This window comes from Schistocerca serialis, chromosome 3 (genome assembly GCF_023864345.2).
Source record: "Schistocerca serialis cubense isolate TAMUIC-IGC-003099 chromosome 3, iqSchSeri2.2, whole genome shotgun sequence".
Classification (NCBI taxonomy): domain Eukaryota; kingdom Metazoa; phylum Arthropoda; class Insecta; order Orthoptera; family Acrididae; genus Schistocerca; species Schistocerca serialis.
The window spans coordinates 577,628,816-577,647,503 of NC_064640.1; the positions used below are offsets into that span (position 1 = coordinate 577,628,816).

The 18,688-nt window shown below is 40.4% G+C and overlaps 1 protein-coding gene across 2 annotated transcripts in view; it reads left to right on the top strand.

Moving 5' to 3' along the window:
- LOC126470467 (fibulin-1-like) overlaps positions 1 to 18,688 on the top strand; it is a 660,942-nt gene that overhangs the window by 436,482 nt on the left and 205,772 nt on the right. The gene's annotated exons all lie outside the window — the stretch shown is intronic.

The window sequence follows — 18,688 nt, forward strand, 5'->3', positions numbered from 1 at the left end:
AGTGGCTGGGATTCTCAAAGAATTGTCCTGTGTTGCTTACAGTGGACAGAATTGGACCTAATGGGGAAAGATAAAATGTACTTGTGGAGGCATTGTCTAAGGGCCTATCCATAGTCATTATTGGAGTGCCATCCCACTTTGAAACTTGTACGCTCTGAGGAGGACCCATTTGTCTTTAGCCAAATTGAGGCGCTTACTGATTTTCTTACACCATCTAGCTTCTGCCATGTTTTTCCTAGATAAACTGTCTTTTGCCATGCTTTCAAAATATATGGCTGACTCAGTCCACCAACCTGTGTATGAATGCCAGAGAGGATCATACCTGAAGTATGTATAGTAGAAAAGACCAAATTTCTTTTTTAAAGGTATCATTTTGACTGATGATTGGATTTTTCATACATTAATTATTCTTTCTTGGAATATCCAGTAATCCCCAGAAAGAATGGCATGGGTTTTATCTCACAACCGAGATGCCAAGGCTAAAATATTATTCTTGCATTTGTTACAAAGCTGTTCTTTGTGTTCCTCTTCTAGTTTCAAAAATTTTTTTGGATGGTTTATGTAAATATCATTCTGTGTGCTTAGGTTGTGGTACAGGGTGTGGAACAGGTTTCTACCTTTCCTCATGCTTAAAACATTGATCTGTTTATGCTTTTTTTTCTTTTGTGATAAACTGAATGTTGGTTGCAGAATCTTTGAATACATTCTCAGGTTCAAATATAAAAAACTTTCTTGAGGCTAAGCAGCTTATGTCTATGAATCAGCATGGTTTTAGGAAGCACCACTCATGTGAAACTCAGCTTGCCCTTTTCTCACTGAGAACTATGGATGAAGAGCAACAGGCAGATTCCATATTTCTAGAGTTCCAGAAAGCTTTTAACATGGTGAGCCAATGCAGGCTGTTGACAAAGGCCTGAGCATATGGAATAAGTTCAATGATATGTGAGTGACTCAAAGATTTCTTAAATAATAGAGCCCAGTATTTAAATACTTGGGCATAACGTTTCAAACCAATATGAGGTGGAACAAATATGTGGGAACTGTGGTAGGGAAGGTTTATTGGGAGAATTTTAGGAAAGAGTGGTTCACCTGTAAAGGAGACTGCTTGTAGGATGCTGGTGTGACCTATTCTTGAGTACTGCTCGAGTGTTTGGAATCCATATCAGGTTGGATTGAAGGAAGACATAAGCAATTCATAGGAGGGCTGCTAGATTTGTTACCAGTAAGTTCAAACAAGAGATGCTTCAGGTGCTCAAAGCTCCAGTAACAAATCTAGCAGCCCTCCTATGAATTGCTTATGTCTTTCTTCAATCGTCCATTTCCCTGTCTGCACACCTCTGTATCAGCCCTAATTTCTCATATCTTATCTTCATGGTCATTATGCACGATGTATGATGGTGAGAGCAGAATCGTTTGGCAGTCTGCTTCAAATATCAGTTCTCTAAATTTTATCAATAGTGTTTCCCGAAAAGAACACTGCCTTCCCTCCAGGGATACCATTCCATTTTTAGTTTTCTGTAAGTTGTTAGACCTAGTAACCCATGTATCTTCCAGGCATAGTCTTCAGTCTTCATGATAACAATTGAATTCCCTTTGTCAGCAGACTGAACCAATATGTTTATGTCAACATTAAGCCACTTAATAGTTCATCGCTTCTTTCTTTCTAGATTGCAATCAGTTTGATCTCTCCCAATTAAATGTCTGGCAATCTTGGTGTGTGTATTTCTTCATATTTTTCACAGGAAAGTGTCTTGACAACAGTTTATGTGTTGGCAGTAATGCCCTTTTGGACACAACACAGCATATTATGTGAGAGCCAAATCATTCTATTGAGTCATCTTCTCTCCCTGTGGAGAAACATAAGAACGTGTCCATCTGTCTAGCCTTGCCACCTCGGTTATATCAGTTACTAAAAGTACATTATAACTACGTACATTACCCTTACCACACACCATGCCATACAGCATCAGCTTGCTTGTGGAGTATTGATGTAGATATATACCATCTGGGTAAGTGCTCATAGGTCACTGAGATACTAAATGGCAAAACATTTGACATTACTGCTACAGCTACATGGAGGAGCGACTGGCAGTACTTTAACTCTGGTGGTGGCCAGTTTCTGTATGAATTAATTTCAAGAAATAATCTCTGGACTCAGAATATGGAAGTCTACAGAGTGATACAGACACATGGATGATATCTTCATCCAGTGGAGACTTGGTAAGGAATGGCTTGGTGACATCCTGAAACATAAACAATCTTCATGCCAGCATTCAGTTTACCATATAATTTTACTTTGGAAATGGAGATGCTTCCTTGACATGTTAGTTATGAGGGATGGAGCAGACTTTGGATGCACCATGAACAAAAAACCTATGAATGCATATCAGTATTTACTTAAGCTGTTGACTCATCACCTGATCCAAAATAGGTGTATAATCAATAATCTTGTAACAGGTGCGGGAATAAGCTGTGGCCATGTGGTTTCAAAACACAACACTTGGAATTTATTCTGAGGGACAAGGATCTTCCATGGAGGACATTTAAAGTATGACAAAACCTAGTATATGGCAAAGTGACACTTTTAAAAGAGAAATTCTGGATACAGCCCACCTGCCATATATCCTGCGGATAATGTTCAGTCTGTGAAAACATGGCAGAAAACATGACACACCAATGAAGAAAATCAGTGAATATCTCTGATTTTTCCTCAGGTGTTTACTGAATTCTGTACACATGTGACATGCTATGTATAAGAATGATGGGATGATTCAGATTATGGAACATGGAACATAAGTTAAACTGAAGTCTTGGACAGATGAAGGAATCAGCTGTGGCTGAGTACACACTGAGTGATTCAGAATATTGTACAAAATTCACCAAAACACATGTTCTACATGTAAAAAGGAGTTACCATACCTATTTGTTCCAAGAAGCCAAGGAGATCAATAAACACAATAACAATTTCAAAAAACAAGTAGAAAACTTCATGCTTAAGTTATATAGGACTTCTGACCACAGCTAAAAGTGGGAAGAAATGTAACTTCTGCCCATGAGACAGACTTCAGTTCACCACAAATTACGGAAGATAATTCTTAAGAATTCCAGCACTTTGTGCTGGTGTACATTATCTCTATCAAACAGCCTTTGACAGAAGACTCAAAAAAAGATGCATCCATGCAATATGTAAAGAAATCACCGGAAATTATCTGTGATAATGATAGGAAACTGAAACATACATTATTTTTCTACACAACCTTGCTACACTTTAATGCGCTCTGTCCAATGTTTCACAAGTTTTTTGATTCTGTCAGAAAAAAGGTTTTTGGTTGCACCTGTAACCGTTTTTGCACCACATCATTGACTTCTTTATTGTTTCGGCTGTCCATTTGGCAGAATGTGTCCAAGCATTATCTTGCTGAAGATGACACCATTTCACAGTTTTCTGCAACATTTGGATCTGACTGCAGGCTTCAGTTTAGTTCGTAACATGCCACAGTAGTTCTCACTGTTCACAGTTTCACCTCTTGAGGTGAAATGAATGGCTACCACTTCTACCATGTCCCAGAATAGTTTTAGCATAATCTTGCCAGGTGATGGTTTACATTTAAATTTCTCAACTTCTGGTGATAATGGGTGTCTCCAAAGCAAGCTCACAGCCCAACTTTCCAGTACATGATAGTGCACCCACGTTTTGTGTGCAGTAATGATTTGCTGCAAAAATCCATCTCCCTCGTGATGATAATGGGTGAAATGCTTACAACAGATGTCCATGCTTTGGATCTTATGCTGCACTGCCATTTCTTTGAGTACCACTTTGCAAAAATTTTGCCTGTTGTGTAAGATGGAATACATTGTACAATGAATGATATATGTAATGTATTGACGATTTTGTCCACTGTGATTCAGCTATTTTTCCTCCCCACACCCACAATGACCTCCAAATTGTCCTCAATTGTTGACATCAGTGGCCTGCCAATCTTTCCTCATAACATAGAGAACTTCTTCCCTGGTTGAAATGCTCAATCCATTTGTAGATATTGCTTTGCGATAAAGGGCTGTCACTATACAACACTTGCATTCGACAAATATTTTTTACAGGTTTAACACCATTCACCAACAAAAAGTGAGTCACTGCTCTTATTTCCTGCTTGGTACAAATTGAAAATGGAGTTGCTATGTTCCATGGTTTGCTACAATACAATGACTAACACAGGAATAAGAGTTACACGTTCTGTAAGATTGTTGTAGATGACAATATTTCATTCCTGGATGCTAGCAGTGTTACCAAGCCCTACAGTGAGAAATTGCAAAAGCCCCTTTATTTTTTGACTTCCCATCATACAAAGCTTGATGCACAGAAGGCCAGTGCATGTAATGTTATATGACTACTGCAGTATACATCTTCCATGGATGTTACATATCAACTGTCACAGTGACTGAAAGTATCACATGCTCTATGCTATCAGCAGTGCTCCTGCATTGATGATTATTAAGGTATGGTAAAGGCTGCTGTGAACAACCATGGTTTGCAACTAGTTACTCAAATACTTAGGTAGACTTCTCTACATTCACTGTAGTATCAGTCACCAGTCAAATGGTGGCTTGTTATTCATTGCACTTTGGGGTGTGTCATCACATTTTAGAGTAGCAGGTGGTTGAGGCCAACATTTTTCCTCATTATTTCAACTTCAAACTAGGAAGCCATCTTATGATTAATTTGACATCTAGAGGATACTTATATGCATCACTATGTTTGTACAAAAAACAAAAAACAAAAAAAAAAAAAATGGCACAATGGCAAATGTACTATCAAAAAAGACCTCAGTTGTTCTCAAGGAAGTGAAGGATGATGTGAGTTTGTGAAATATATCTAGAATACCAAGCCATTGTGGAAAAGCCTACAATGGACAGACCAAATGTGAAATACAGGAACATTGAGGGGAACAAGATTGTCACACTCTCCATTCATTGCCCTGTAAGCCAACCATAGGTGACAACTGTAACTTCATGGGACATGTGGAAGTTTGGATCAATCATGGAGATGTGCTCATGTAGCTGAAGTGGTTCAGGTGACCACTTACAATAAGCAGGAAATCTGGGTTCAAGTCATGGTCTGGCACATATTTTCATGTGTCACAAACAGCTGACATCATTCCAGATTTGTAAAATGTGAATCTGTTTCAAAGACATTATTTGGTTTATTCTAGCACAAAAACCTTTCAACAATGAGATACTTTTGAGATTCGATTGAAGTACTTTTGGTGGATGACCTTATTTTCAGGCTAGTGATTTTCATCTTGGTAAATTTCAGGACCCAGTCATTTCTTGAATTTTTTCACAGAGACAAAATTACAAACCTGGTACCACATCCATGTATAATTACTCAGTATGACTACCAAATTTGAATGCCATAGGTGTGCAGTTCAAAAGGGGGTGTGCATTTAATAACACCATTACAAGTGTGCCAGCACATCTCCGATGCAGCACAATACAATAGAGGGCACTAAATTTAACAGAGGATGGTAATGAAGCTAAGACCCATATGCATGCACTGCCACCCCAGTTGTTTTGTATAAACATAGCATTAGTGATTTCTAGTACTAAAATTCACCAGAAAATGGCTGTCTGGTTATCAGCTGAAAAATCAGTGCAAGAACTCAATATCATCTAATTGCAATGCTGAAATCTCAAGGAACTCTCATTGTGCTGTGCTGAGATTTTTCCAGTGTGTTCACAGTCTTTAGTTTCTCAATATTTTAAGCAAACTGAAGCCAAAAGCTATTTATATTGATAGTTTCTCTTGTATTTGTTGACTACATTCAATTTCTCTTGTTAGACTCGTTTGGACGTACCTGAAATGAATAAAATATGTTAGCTACTCCCAAATTATGTCAGTTTTGCGTGCTTACAAGTTACTGTAGCAGGAGCTCACAAAGGCTAAAAAATCACAACAATTAGTTTAGTGATAAAAACAAAATTATGTCACAATCCTTGACTCTACTGTTCCAACCAAAATGTAAGAAAATGATGTGAAGAGCCTGAGTAACAATAACTGATGTCTGAATGTACATCTACATCCACATTCAGTGAACCTCTGTGATGTGCATGGTAAAAAGTACTTCCCATTGTACCAGTTATTAGGGCTTCTTCTGATTCTGTTCATGTATGTAGCACGGGAAGAATGACTATTTAAATGTCTGTGAGCATGCTGTAACTAATCTGATCTTGTCCTCATGTTCTCTATGAGAGTGATATGTAGGGGGTTGTAGTATATTCATAGATTCATATTTTAATGCTGCCTCCTGGTTTTTCTAAGTGGGCTTTCTCTGGATTGTTTGCATCTATCTACAAGTTTCTTGCAAGTTCAGTTTCTTCAGCATCTCCATGATACTTTCTCATGTTTTTAAAAGTATCAGTGACTGATTTTCTGCAAATGGTCTCAAACTCAATTTAAAAAAGACACAACATATTCAGTTCTGCACATCTAGTGTTGCTACACCAATGATAAATGCAACACATGGTTAGGAAATAATAAATAGGGTGTGAAGTTTCTAAAACGTTTGATTACTTGGCTAGTGATAGAAAATGTTTGATAGACAGAAAAGTAAGATTTGAAAATCATTATGATTTGAAAGTTCTTGACAGCTCCTTCTGTTCTGTAGAAGCATTTATATTATTTTAATGTGTAAAAAGTGGTGGGTAGAATTTAATAACTCACATCTGTGTATTTAAAAAGTCTTATAAATGTTCTGCATGTAGCAATATTTACAAATTAATTTGCAATTTGAATAAAAATGACTTTTCCCCCATAATTATGAGTAATTGTAGAAGTGATTCTCTGAACTTGTAAATAACTCACTAACTAACTCAAAAAGTGCTACACCCGAGTATTTGTATGAGTTAACATTGAGTTGTAATGTGTTGCTACTGTAGTCATAGGATACTATGGTTGTTTTCAGTTTGTGAAATGCCCAGTTTTACATTTTTGTACATTTACAGCAAGTTCCCAATCTTTGCACCACTTTGAAATCTTATCAAGGTCTGACTTAATATTTAGGTAGCTTTTCCTAGGCATTACTTCATTATAGATGACTGCATCATCTGCAAAAACTCTGAGGTTGTTATTACTGTTGCCTGAATGGTCTTTAATATAAAATATTAACGGCAAGGGTCCCAACACACTTCCCTGGGACATACCAGAGGTTGATGTGATTTCATTTCAACAGGGAAGCTAAAACATCTTTGGTCTAATCCACCAGTGCCCACACCGAAACCAAGTTTATTGTGTGGTATTGCTCCCTGTATATCTAGTAAAGCTAACCAATGCCCTTAAATATTGTAAGGAGCCCCTTTACCAGATTTTTGTTAGAAGCAATTTCTTCGGGTCTAGTTGTCCCAAAAATTCTGTATCTCTTGCTCTCCAATGAGATGCATTTGAAGATTAGGCGTGATGCAGTTTCTTCGCCCTCATCACAGATCCTACATTAGGGTCTTCTTCTGTTATACTCATTGTATGTAGGTGCTTTTTGAAATTCCCATGGCCAGTCATCAGTCCAGTCATGAGTTTAATCTCTTTCCTGTTCAATCCCAGGATTATACAGCTCCTTTTAAAACACAGCTTAGGCAACCTTACCTTACACTGTTTTTGTTTATAGACCTTGGTCCAGTATTCTATGTGCTGTTTCCTAAGCCAGTTCTGTAGTTCTAGTTTGATCATAGTCTTTGTGATTGTCAGGATAGGTTCTGTTGTTGCCCCCATTCTGGCCAATCTGTTGACTTGTTCATTGTCACAGATGCCTGAGTGGCCAGGGATCCACACTAGGTTTACCCTATTGCTTCCCCCAAGCTCCACCAGAACCCTGTAGCATTCTGCAGCAATCTTAGATCTTGTTACAGGAGCTGCCGGTGATTTCAGGGCTGCCTGGCTGTCTGAATAGATGTAAATGCTATGGTCCTTGTAGCACCTATTCAATATTATCCTCCACACATGCCCTGATGCCAGTAATTTCAGCTTGGAATACTGAGGCCTGTTTTCCTAGACATATGAGGCCCTCCAGTCTTGGCTGAACACCATACACCCCTACCCCAGAACCTTGGTCTGATTTCAACTCATCGGTGAACCAAACAGTGTCCCCCGTATGGTCTCGAACTGTTTTTTCCCACTGCTTCCTGCTTCCAATTATTATATTATAAGGCCTGTTGAATCAGCTGGGAGTTATTATGTAGTTGGCTGGCATTTCCCCAGCCATTCCTATATTTACCTCACTCACTATCCTAGGGTGTGATTCTGGATATCCCAGTGAGATCCAATTTTTACCAGTTTTAAGTCTGTATGCACCAGCTGCTGCCCTCATCTTGACCCAAAGGTGTAGTGGAGGCATGTCCAGCATGGCTTTCATCCCAGGGGTTGGTGTGGTGCCTGTTATGGGTAAGCAGGCTAGTCTCTGTGCCTTAGCAAGCTCCTAAGCTGCAACCCAGTTTTGCCACAAGCCCTTCTGGTGCTCACTAGAGTACCTTTCACCTTGGAACAGATGCTCTTAATGTGAGGGGTCCATGTTAGTTTCTCATCTAAGGTTACCCTTAGATATTTCACTATCCCCTTCACAAGTAGAGTTTCATTGAAGAGCTTTAGATTCCAATTTGAGTGTTGGATATGCCTCTTCATGAATGGCACCACAACAGTCTTCTTAGGATTAAACCTTAGACCCCGTTTAATGCACCATTCTTGCACAATGTCTAATGCACCTTATGACATATTTCTAACTGTGTCGGCAAATTTGCCAAATATTACTATGACAAGGTCATCTGTGTATCCTTGGCAAAAGCATTGTCTGGAATTTGGTTCCTCAGTGAGTTCATTCACCTCTAGATTCCACAAGAGAGGGGAGAGAACACCTCTCTGTGGATGACCTCAAGTGGTGTTAATTACCATCTTTTCATTCATCATGGTAGCCTCTACCTTCCTTCCACTAAGCATGGCTCTAGTCCACTTACATATAGTGGTCCCTAGGCCATGCACCTTTGCTGCCCTTACCCTGGAATTGAAGGTCATGTTATTGAAGGCCCCCTCCATGTCAAGGATGATGCAGAGGGCTATTTCTTGAAAGTGAAGTGCTTTCTCCACCCTCCCAATGAGTTGTTGGAGAGCTGTCTCACATGATCTACCTGGTTGATATGCATGCTGGTTTGAATGTAGAGGGGCCCCAATTAGCCTCCTCTCCCAAATATATACATTAACCAGTTTTTCCAATGTTTTAAGAATGAAGGAGAACAGACTGACTGGTCTCATATCCTTGGCCTTGGTATGATCAATTGGCTTTGGAATGAAGACAACTTTCACTGCCCTCCAAGCATTGGGAATGATTCCTACTGCTAGGCTAATCCTGAATAACCTGCATAGGACTCTTCTGAGATTCTCTCCTGCCTGTTGCAGGAGAGCTGGAAAGATTCCATCTGGGTGACTTGAACAGTTGGAATGTTCCCACTGCCCACTGGATTTTCTTGAAGTCCACACACTCCTTGGCCGATTCCCAGGTATCTCTTCAAGTGCCTGAGAACCATTGTCTCTCAGGGATCACATTCCAGTCTGTGTTATCCACCAGAGAATATTGAAGAAAGTGAGTTTTGAGGAGGAGTTCCAGTGTCTCGTGTGCTGTCTTTGTATATTCCCCATCTTCCTTCCTTGATGTTCCTCCTGGATTGGTTGGTACTCTAGTGAGGATTCTGTGATGTCTGGCTTGAGCAGCTGTACTCTCCACTTCCTCACAGAATGCCTTCCAGGATGCCTCCTTCGTTTGTCTAATTGCAAGTTTGGAATTGACAAGATCCTCATGATAGTTTGTCCATTGTCCTTTATGTCTTGCAAGGTTAAACAGTCGTTGTACCTGTTTCCCTTGTGTTTCAAAGATACTATTCCACCAGGCACACTCCTATTTATGCACTTCTTGGTGACTGTGCACTTGTTCTGGTATGAGGTCACTATGGCAGAGGTAACAGTCTCTGCTACTTCCTCAAACTCTACTGGATTCCTTATTGAGGTTTTAATTTCCAATAAGCTTAGGTCAAGGTCCCTCCTGTATGTCTCGTAGCCTGTTTTCCTGAGATTCGTATAGGCCATGGTCTGTCTAATTCCCATTGCAACCCTGAATTTAATGTACATGTGGTCTGATGAGGATGGCTCCAACGCCACATGCCATTGTGTGACAAGGCTGCCCATCATCATGGAACCAAAGATTATGTCAATTACTTCTTCCCTTCTGCTATTCCTGAATGTAGGTTCATTGCCCCTATTCAGGACCTAAAAAATGTTAGACAATAGAAATTCAAGAAGATACCCACCCCTACTGTTGGTGTCCTTGCTGCCCCACACTAGGTTGTGGGCACTGGCATCACATCCAACCAACAGTAGGTCATCTTGCTGATGGCAAGCTTCTATCAGTCTCCTCACCTTCAACGGAGGAGGAGAGCTGCCTTTATAAGGAAGGTATGCTGACACCAAAACAATTTCCCTTGTGATACCTTCGTCACATTGCAGCATCCTGATGGTCATGGTCCCTGGACCAGAAATCCATCACTGGCATGAAAGAAATTCCATTTCTTACATAGATGCATGTTCTGGAGTTTCTTAGATTTCTAGCATAAATCAACTTACTACCAGTGCCACTGAGGTCTGATACACCCCCTTTATATAAGGATGTTTCTTGTATCAGGGCCCCGTCCACTTCCTGTCTCCCCAGGCAGCGTCTCAGGGCAGCAGTAGCCCCTTTACTGTGCTGCAGATTAATCTGCCCCACCTCCAGTCTCCATCTTGCTGCCATCATTGCCTTTGAGGTCTTTGATTACCCTGACAGTGACCTGTGTGAACCCTAAAAACAATTTCAGGTCTTGTCTCACAGGACTTCTCTCCGACCTCCACCACCATGGTTCATCCTTCCAGTACAGCCTTCTTGTTAATTACTCTCCAGTCGTCTGTTGAGACTTTTGGGTTCTGGATCCTTGTTTTCTCAAACAGAGTCTTTAGAGAGACATCCTTAAGGATCTTTGGCACCCATGTTGATACCTTTGTAGTATTAAGAAGCTCTGCTGCCATCTTGACCACCAGCTTCACATCCTCTCCCAGGGATATCATGGGCACCTTGTCCTTAAGTCCTTAAGCCAATTCACTGTGTGCACCCCCTCACAGACAAAAATGATGGCACCACAATCTAGATAGATCTTCATGAAGTTGGGTCCTGGACCAGTGTCGCCCCCCCAATCTTTCCAAAGAGGGCAATCTGTACAAGTTCCTCCTGCTGCGAGTTGATGGCTACCAGCGGATAGCTTCCTAGCTTCCTGGATAACTGCCACCTTAAAAACCAGGACTGCAGTACTATAGGTCTGTTTCCCTCTTTCTTGCCTCAACTATTTCTGGGCTTGCTTATCCAGGGAGGAGGGAGTCCTGGATTCCTTCCTTATCCTCTTGCTACCTGTCTTTGATGTTGTGGTGGTCTGCATATCCCCTTCAACTTGAGACAGTTTTTTCTTGGGGGTCTTGGGCTCAAGCCCTTTTAATTCTCTCCACTTGTGTTTGGGAAGCCATTCTTTCCCTTCCTTTTGTCTCTGTTCACTGAGGAATTTCCTCTTCTGGGCCCCAGACAAGGCTTTAATCTTGATCTGGTCCAACTTCTCAATTACAGTTCCCACTACTGGCTCAGGTTTAGACCCTGATTCAGTAGTGGGAGTGCATTCCATTGTTTTTGACCCCAATGTTTGGGTGTCTGAGGTCTCAGTTTGCCCCTCAGTTTGTTTTAAATTATTATTATTATTAATTTTTCTTTCGTGTCCATCTTGGTCCCACGAGATTTTGGGATCTACATGGTCCACACCACGAAAACCCCATGCAGTGTAGGGCTACTTACTCAGGGAGGTCGCCTGGTACCCCTGAGGCTCCACTTGCAACACATCTTCCTATGTGTCATGCACCCCTTGGCATGGATCACATCACACCTTGGGTTGGAAAAGGAAATTGGGTAAGGACTAGCAGTGGATAAGGAAGACAGGATGTTGTGGGACACTCTTCACCTGATCTATCAGCTATAGCCTTTACGGCAGTTGGTCTTCTACCTTCGGCATAGCCTTAAGCTTCTCACAGATACACAAACCTCTCCACCCACACGGACAGTGCTTCATCCTGGTAGTGTCTCCTGGAGAGGCACCAGAGGTTACTTCTGCATCTGTTATCAATGCTCCATCCAAGATAACATGCTTTGTCCTTACTTCCAAGATATCTTCAATCCAGTCCCAAATTTCACTTGATATGCCATACAATCATACATTTGGTAATAAGTGCAAGTGTAGTACTGGGTCAAATGAAAGCTTTTCAGAAATCAAGAATTACTGCAACTATCCTACTTCCCTGATCCATGGCTTTCAGGACATCATGAAAGAAAAGTGTGAGCTGTGTTTAACATGATTTATGTTTTCAGAATCATGCTGGTTGTTCTGGAGGACATCATTCTGTTTGAGATACATAATTACGTTTTAGTGCAGAATATGTTATGAAATTTGACGAGTGATTGTCAAGGATATTCAACAACAGTTCTTTGGGTCATTTCTGTTATCCTTCTTGTAGACATGTGTGACCTTCACTTTCTTCCAACTACTGAGCACTTTCTTCTATTTGGGGATGGATGGTAGATTATAATTAAAAGGGGATAACTGAGTTGCAATTTCAGTATCAAATCTGAGACGTTCCATCTGGCCCTGGAGCTTTGTTCTGTTTTAACAGCTTCATCTGTTTCTCAATGCCAGTGACACTAATATCTGTTTCGCTCATCTGTTCATTGGTATGAGGATTAAACTGCGGCATTGGTATGAGAATTAAACTGAGGCAATACTCATGGATTTTCCTTTGTAAAGGAACATTAGACAGTGGAATTAAGCATTTCTGCTTTTTCTTTGCAACCCACAGTTTCAATTACCATTAACTTCCATGAGTGTCTGGACACTAGCTTTGGTACCACTAACGACCTTTACATATGACTAGAATTTCTTTAAGTTTTGTGAGAGATTATTGAATAATTTTCTGCTATGGTAGTTGTTGAAGGCTTCATGCATTGCCCTCTTGCAATTTAAACACATTTCATTTAGCATTTTCCTATCTATAACTCTATGCTTTATTTTGAGCCTATTATTCAGGAGTCTTTGTTTCCTTAGAAGTTTCTTTACAGTGACTGTATACCATGAAGGAACCCTCCTATCATAAACCATTGTATTGGGTACATATCTATCCAGTGCATAATCAACTATTCTTTTAAGCCAGAACCACAGTTCTGCTACATCATTCTACCCAGAGCTGGATGCTTTGAGTTCCTTATTGAAATATGCACTGCTGCCTGTATCTACATGTATATCATTCTATTTGGTTTAGTTGACAATTGTACTTCAGTAATCATTCTTGCTACAACTGCCTCATTGTCACTGATAACAGTTTCTATGAGGACATGGGCCTATTTGTTGCCACTAGGTGCAATATATTCCCCTCATGACTGAACTTTTGGACAATATGTTCTAGGTAGTTCTATGAGAATGCATTAGTAATGTTTTGTAGGATGTCTTGTCATGCCCAACAGTTACAAAACAGTAGTTTTCCCAATTGATTTTTGGATGATTTAAGTCTCCTCCAATAATTACAGTATTATCAGGGAAAATTACTTACCAGTGAACGTGAGTCTGATGATGGATAGATGGATCCAGTAATAAATTCATTCCCGCACTTGATACTGCATCATACCCAGATAATCTTGCATGCAATTTTGGTATCTATCTCAGTGGGTTTGAATTTGTTGTGTACTGCAACAAATACACCACCTTCATTTACCATTTGTTTATCCTTTGAATGTATGTTTAAATTTTCCCTGAATGTTGCACTGCCATCGGTTTTGATTTTACCCAGTCTTCTGTACATAATATATTATGTGAGCTCCACAGCTTTTTGTAAGTGCTTCAAACTCTGTTACATTGTTGCAAATGTGTCAGTAGTTAATCATTAGGATTTTAACATTCTTACCTTTAGCGGACATTTCTTTCGATTTTATACTGACTTTTCCACGACCCCTACTGCTATCATTATCTGGATGGAGAGTCGCTTATTCTCAAAAAAAATTTTTTTACTGTATGGTGGCTGTTCCTTTGAAAGAACAGACACCACACAGATCCACCAGCTGGGAAACACTATTTGTAGATTGAAGGGGGATCACTGCTATCAGCAGCAGCAGGACATTAAGTGGAATCAGCATTGACTAGTGAAAATGCGTACTGGACTAGGATTCAAACCCAGGATGTGATGCTTACTAGGTAGGTGTGGTAACCACTGCACCATATGGGACACAGCATTATCGCAACTTTGCGGAGTATCTCGGTGTGCCTCATGACTGGTCCACACTCCCATCGACCACCACCTATCTGCAGTCCCTGTCCATTATACTCCTGTTCACTACTTAAAGATTGCCACAGGAATTCCCACTGAAGAAAGTGAATCCATTGCCTAGCCAGGCTTATCAATTATTTGAATGCACAGTGTCTGTTTCTTAGAAAGAACAGACACCATGCAGATCCAGCAGCTGTGAAACATTATGTGTAATTGAAGGGGGATCACTGCTATCAGCTGCAGTAGGACATTTAGTGGAATGAGCTACAACAAGCAAAAATGTGTACCAGACCGAGATTCGAATCTGGGATCTCCTGCTCTCTGCTTAATGTCTCGCTGCAGCTGATGGCAGTGATCACCCTTCAATTGACATATAGTGTTTTACAGCTGCTATATCTGCATGGCGTCTGTTTGTTATAAAAAACAGACACTGTGCATTCAAATAATTGATAAGCCTGGTTAGGCAATGGATCCACTTTTTTCAGCTCAAATGCGCAAATATGTCCGAGCTCCAGTGAAAACCTCTAAGTAGCGAACAAGAGTATAATGGACAGGAACTGTGGATAGGTGATGCTCGATGAGTATGTGGTTCAGTCATGTGGTTTTCCGAGATAGCCCGCGCACTTTCAATAACACAGTGTCCTGGATGGCAAATTGGTTACCACACCTGCCTAGTAAGCAGGAGATTCTGGGTTTGAATCCGGTACCCATTTTCAATCATTGCCACTGATTTTGCTTAATGTTCTGATGCAGATGATAGCAGTGATCCCCCTTCAATTTATGTATAGTGTTTCACAGCTGCTGGATCTGCATGGTGTCTGTTCTTTCTAAGGAACAGACACCATGCATTCAAATAGTTGATAAGCCTGGCTGGGTGATGGATCCTTTTTCTTCAGTGTGAATGCACAAATATGTCTGACCTCCTGTGGGAATCTGTAAGTAGTGAACAGGCGTATAGTGGACAGGGACTGTGGATAGGTTGCACTCGATGGGGGTGTGGATCAGCCATGAGGCATACTGAGATAGTCTGTGCAGTTGTGATATTGCTGTGTCCCAGATGGCACAGTGGTTACTGCACCTTCCTAGTAAGGATGAGATCCCGTGATCGAATCCCGGTCCAGTACACATTTTCGCTCAGCTCAGCTGATTCCACTTAATATTCCTCTGCAGATGATAGCAGAGATGCCTTTCAATATTCTGAAAAACCATTATGTGCTCCCCACACATAGTCAGTTAACTGGGTAGCAGCCTCTGATGTGGAGTGTACATATGGACTCATGTAGGAGGACTCTTCGGTTCCCAACCATATGGTACAAGCACAGGAAGTCACAGCCAAGCTTGTCACAGAACCTGCAAAGTCTCTGATTGAATCTTTCCACTCAACTGAGAACCAGGGACCATGATCAGTTCTGGATACAATGCTGCAAATTGTGAGCTTCATTGAAATCTGTGAACAAAGCTAGTCTTCTCACCCTCCTGATCCAAGTATCACTTGGGAGTCCAGATGACAGACATTTTTGTTACAACATGCACCACAATCTTTAGTTGCTTTCACATTCTTCCCTGAGAGACTAGACACATTGCAGTGGTGTGGTTACGTGTTGCCTACAGGAAATGTTGATTCACCTTTCATTGAATTTTTCTTCTTCAACAGTTCAGTTCACACCTAATAAATTAAAAAACAATGTTCCATCACTGGTTGAGCTGTAGTATAACCAGTCATAGTAACTGCCTCTAAAGTTTACATCAAAAGTTTTTCTAGTTTCAGGATAGCTGAGCTGTGGATTGAGAGATAGTTTGTGAGTGAAAACTTCAATATACAGGGCGTTTCAAAAAGAAAGAGCAGATTTCAAACATTTATTTCTCAAAAACTACAAATGATAGAAACACAATTCCAACGGTCCTTCACTCAATATGAGTACCAAATGTTACACAACAAATATCAAAACTGTACCTCAATATGAGCACCATTTGTTACACGACAAATATCAAACCGGTATCTCATTTCTTGCCACACACGACGCAACTGGTCTTTAGTTACCGAATTCACGGCCGCAACAATTCGATGTCGTACCTCTTGAAGAGTAGCGGGCATAGGTGGGACATAAACACAGTCCTTTATGTACCCCCACAAATAAAAATCGCAGGGAGTAAGGTCTGGTGACCTGGGAGGCCACAGACGATGACATTGATCTTGTGCTCCTGCTCTTCCAATCCACCGTCCTGGAATGGTGTTATTTAGGTACCGTCGTACAGGTTCAGAGAAGTGTGGTGGGGCGCCATCTTGCATGAAGATGAAGTGATTTGAATCTTCCTGAAGTTGAGGAAATAGCCAGTTTTCTAACATGTCCAGGTAAATGGTTCCTGTGATAGTTTTCTCCATGAAAAAGAAAGGTCCATAAACTTTGTTTACCGAAATTGCACAAAAGACGTTAACCTTTGGTGAGTCTCTTTCATGTTGAATAACGTCCCTCGGAGTTTCACTCGCCCAAATTCGTACGTTATGCCGATTAACTTTACCAGAAATGTGAAACGTTGATTCATCTGAAAAAATTAATCGTTCGGCAAAATTGTCCTCTTCCATGTCCTGTAGAATTGCAGTTGAAAATTCGAACCTTTTGTTGTGGTCGTCAGGACGCAATGCTTGCAATAACTGCAGTTTGTACGGCTTCATGTGCAGACGGTTACTCAGAACGCGCCATACCGTTGTTTTAGACATGTTTAGTTCGTGACTTGCCCGTGCCGTGGATTTTCTAGGGCTCCTTTCGTAAGCTGCACGGACACGCTCGACATTTTCATCCGATGTGCGTGGACGACCCGTGCTTTTTCGCTTGCAGATGCAACCATCTTCTACGAATCTGTGATGCCACTCATAAATTTGCTTATGACGAGGCGGCTGTTTGTTGAATTGACGGCGGAATGCACGTTGCACACCAACAATGGACTCTAACTTTGCAAATTGCAGCACACAAAATGATCGTTCCTGTGGTGTCGTCGCCATTTTCCTACAAACAAACGCCAGCGCCACTGCGGATTTGCATGGAACTTCTGCGCGGACCATTGAAAAACTTTGAACCTTTCTCTGACAAGAAACGTTTGAATTGTGTTTCTATCATTTGTAGTTTTTGAGAAATAAATGTTTGAAATCTGCTCTTTCTTTTTGAAACGCCCTGTACTGTTACTTCTTTGATACAAAACATGGCCAGACCAGTGCTAATCTGACAGTTTCATCATACACACACATTTACAGTTACTCATAATACCCAAATTATGGTATTTGACCAAACTTTTGCTGGAATCTTTATAAATGTATGATTGATGTTTTTCCAATGCTCACTCTGTATTATCCAAATCTGTTTCTTCAAATGTTCAGTTCTCAGTTGTGACTTGTATAACTTGCCATGGGATTTTTAGTTATTCAAAAAGTTAAAGTTGAAGCACAAAATCATAAATTTTGCGGGTTTGTCTTTATCAACCATCTGTGATCAATTTACAGCACTCTAAGGTCAAGTTCAACTAACAATACCACAAAATTATTACACACATTCAGAGCTACTATTACATTATTATGATGGCTATGCCTGCACATAGCACTTTTCTAGACCACAAAATGTGCATGAATGTACTCTCTTCTGATTGGGTAAGAAGCATCAAAGCCAGTGATCTATCAGTATTAAATTACATTATTCCACATCATCACCAAGTGAGGTGGTGCATTGGTTAGCACTAGACTCACATTCTGGAGGATGACAGTTCAAACCCATGTCCAGCCATCTTGATTTAGGTTTTCTGTGATTTCCCTAAATTGCTTCAAGCAAATTGTAGGATGGTTCCTTTGAGAGGGCACAGCTGACTTCCTTCCCCATCCATCCCTAATGGGATGGGACCAATGACCTCACTGTTTGGTCCTTTCCACCGAATCAACCAACCTATCCCACATCATCTACTACAAACTAATCACAACATAATATCTTATTAGGACAATTTATTAAACATAGAAATCTAGGAAACCTGCAAATATCAAAATACTCATCTCTTTATCTAACTGAATAATCTGATTTTCATGTCTCCAGTTCCATAAACTGGTGAATTATACATTACAAATTTTTCCTGAGTGTATGTCTCATTTACTCAGTTAATAGATGCAATAATTATTTGTTTATCATATTACTTCACCTTCACACTTTCATCCATACTAATAATTAAACATATTAAATTGAGAGGAAAAGGAAAGTATGTAAAATAAAGGGAAGGTAACCACTCACTTATGGCTCACAT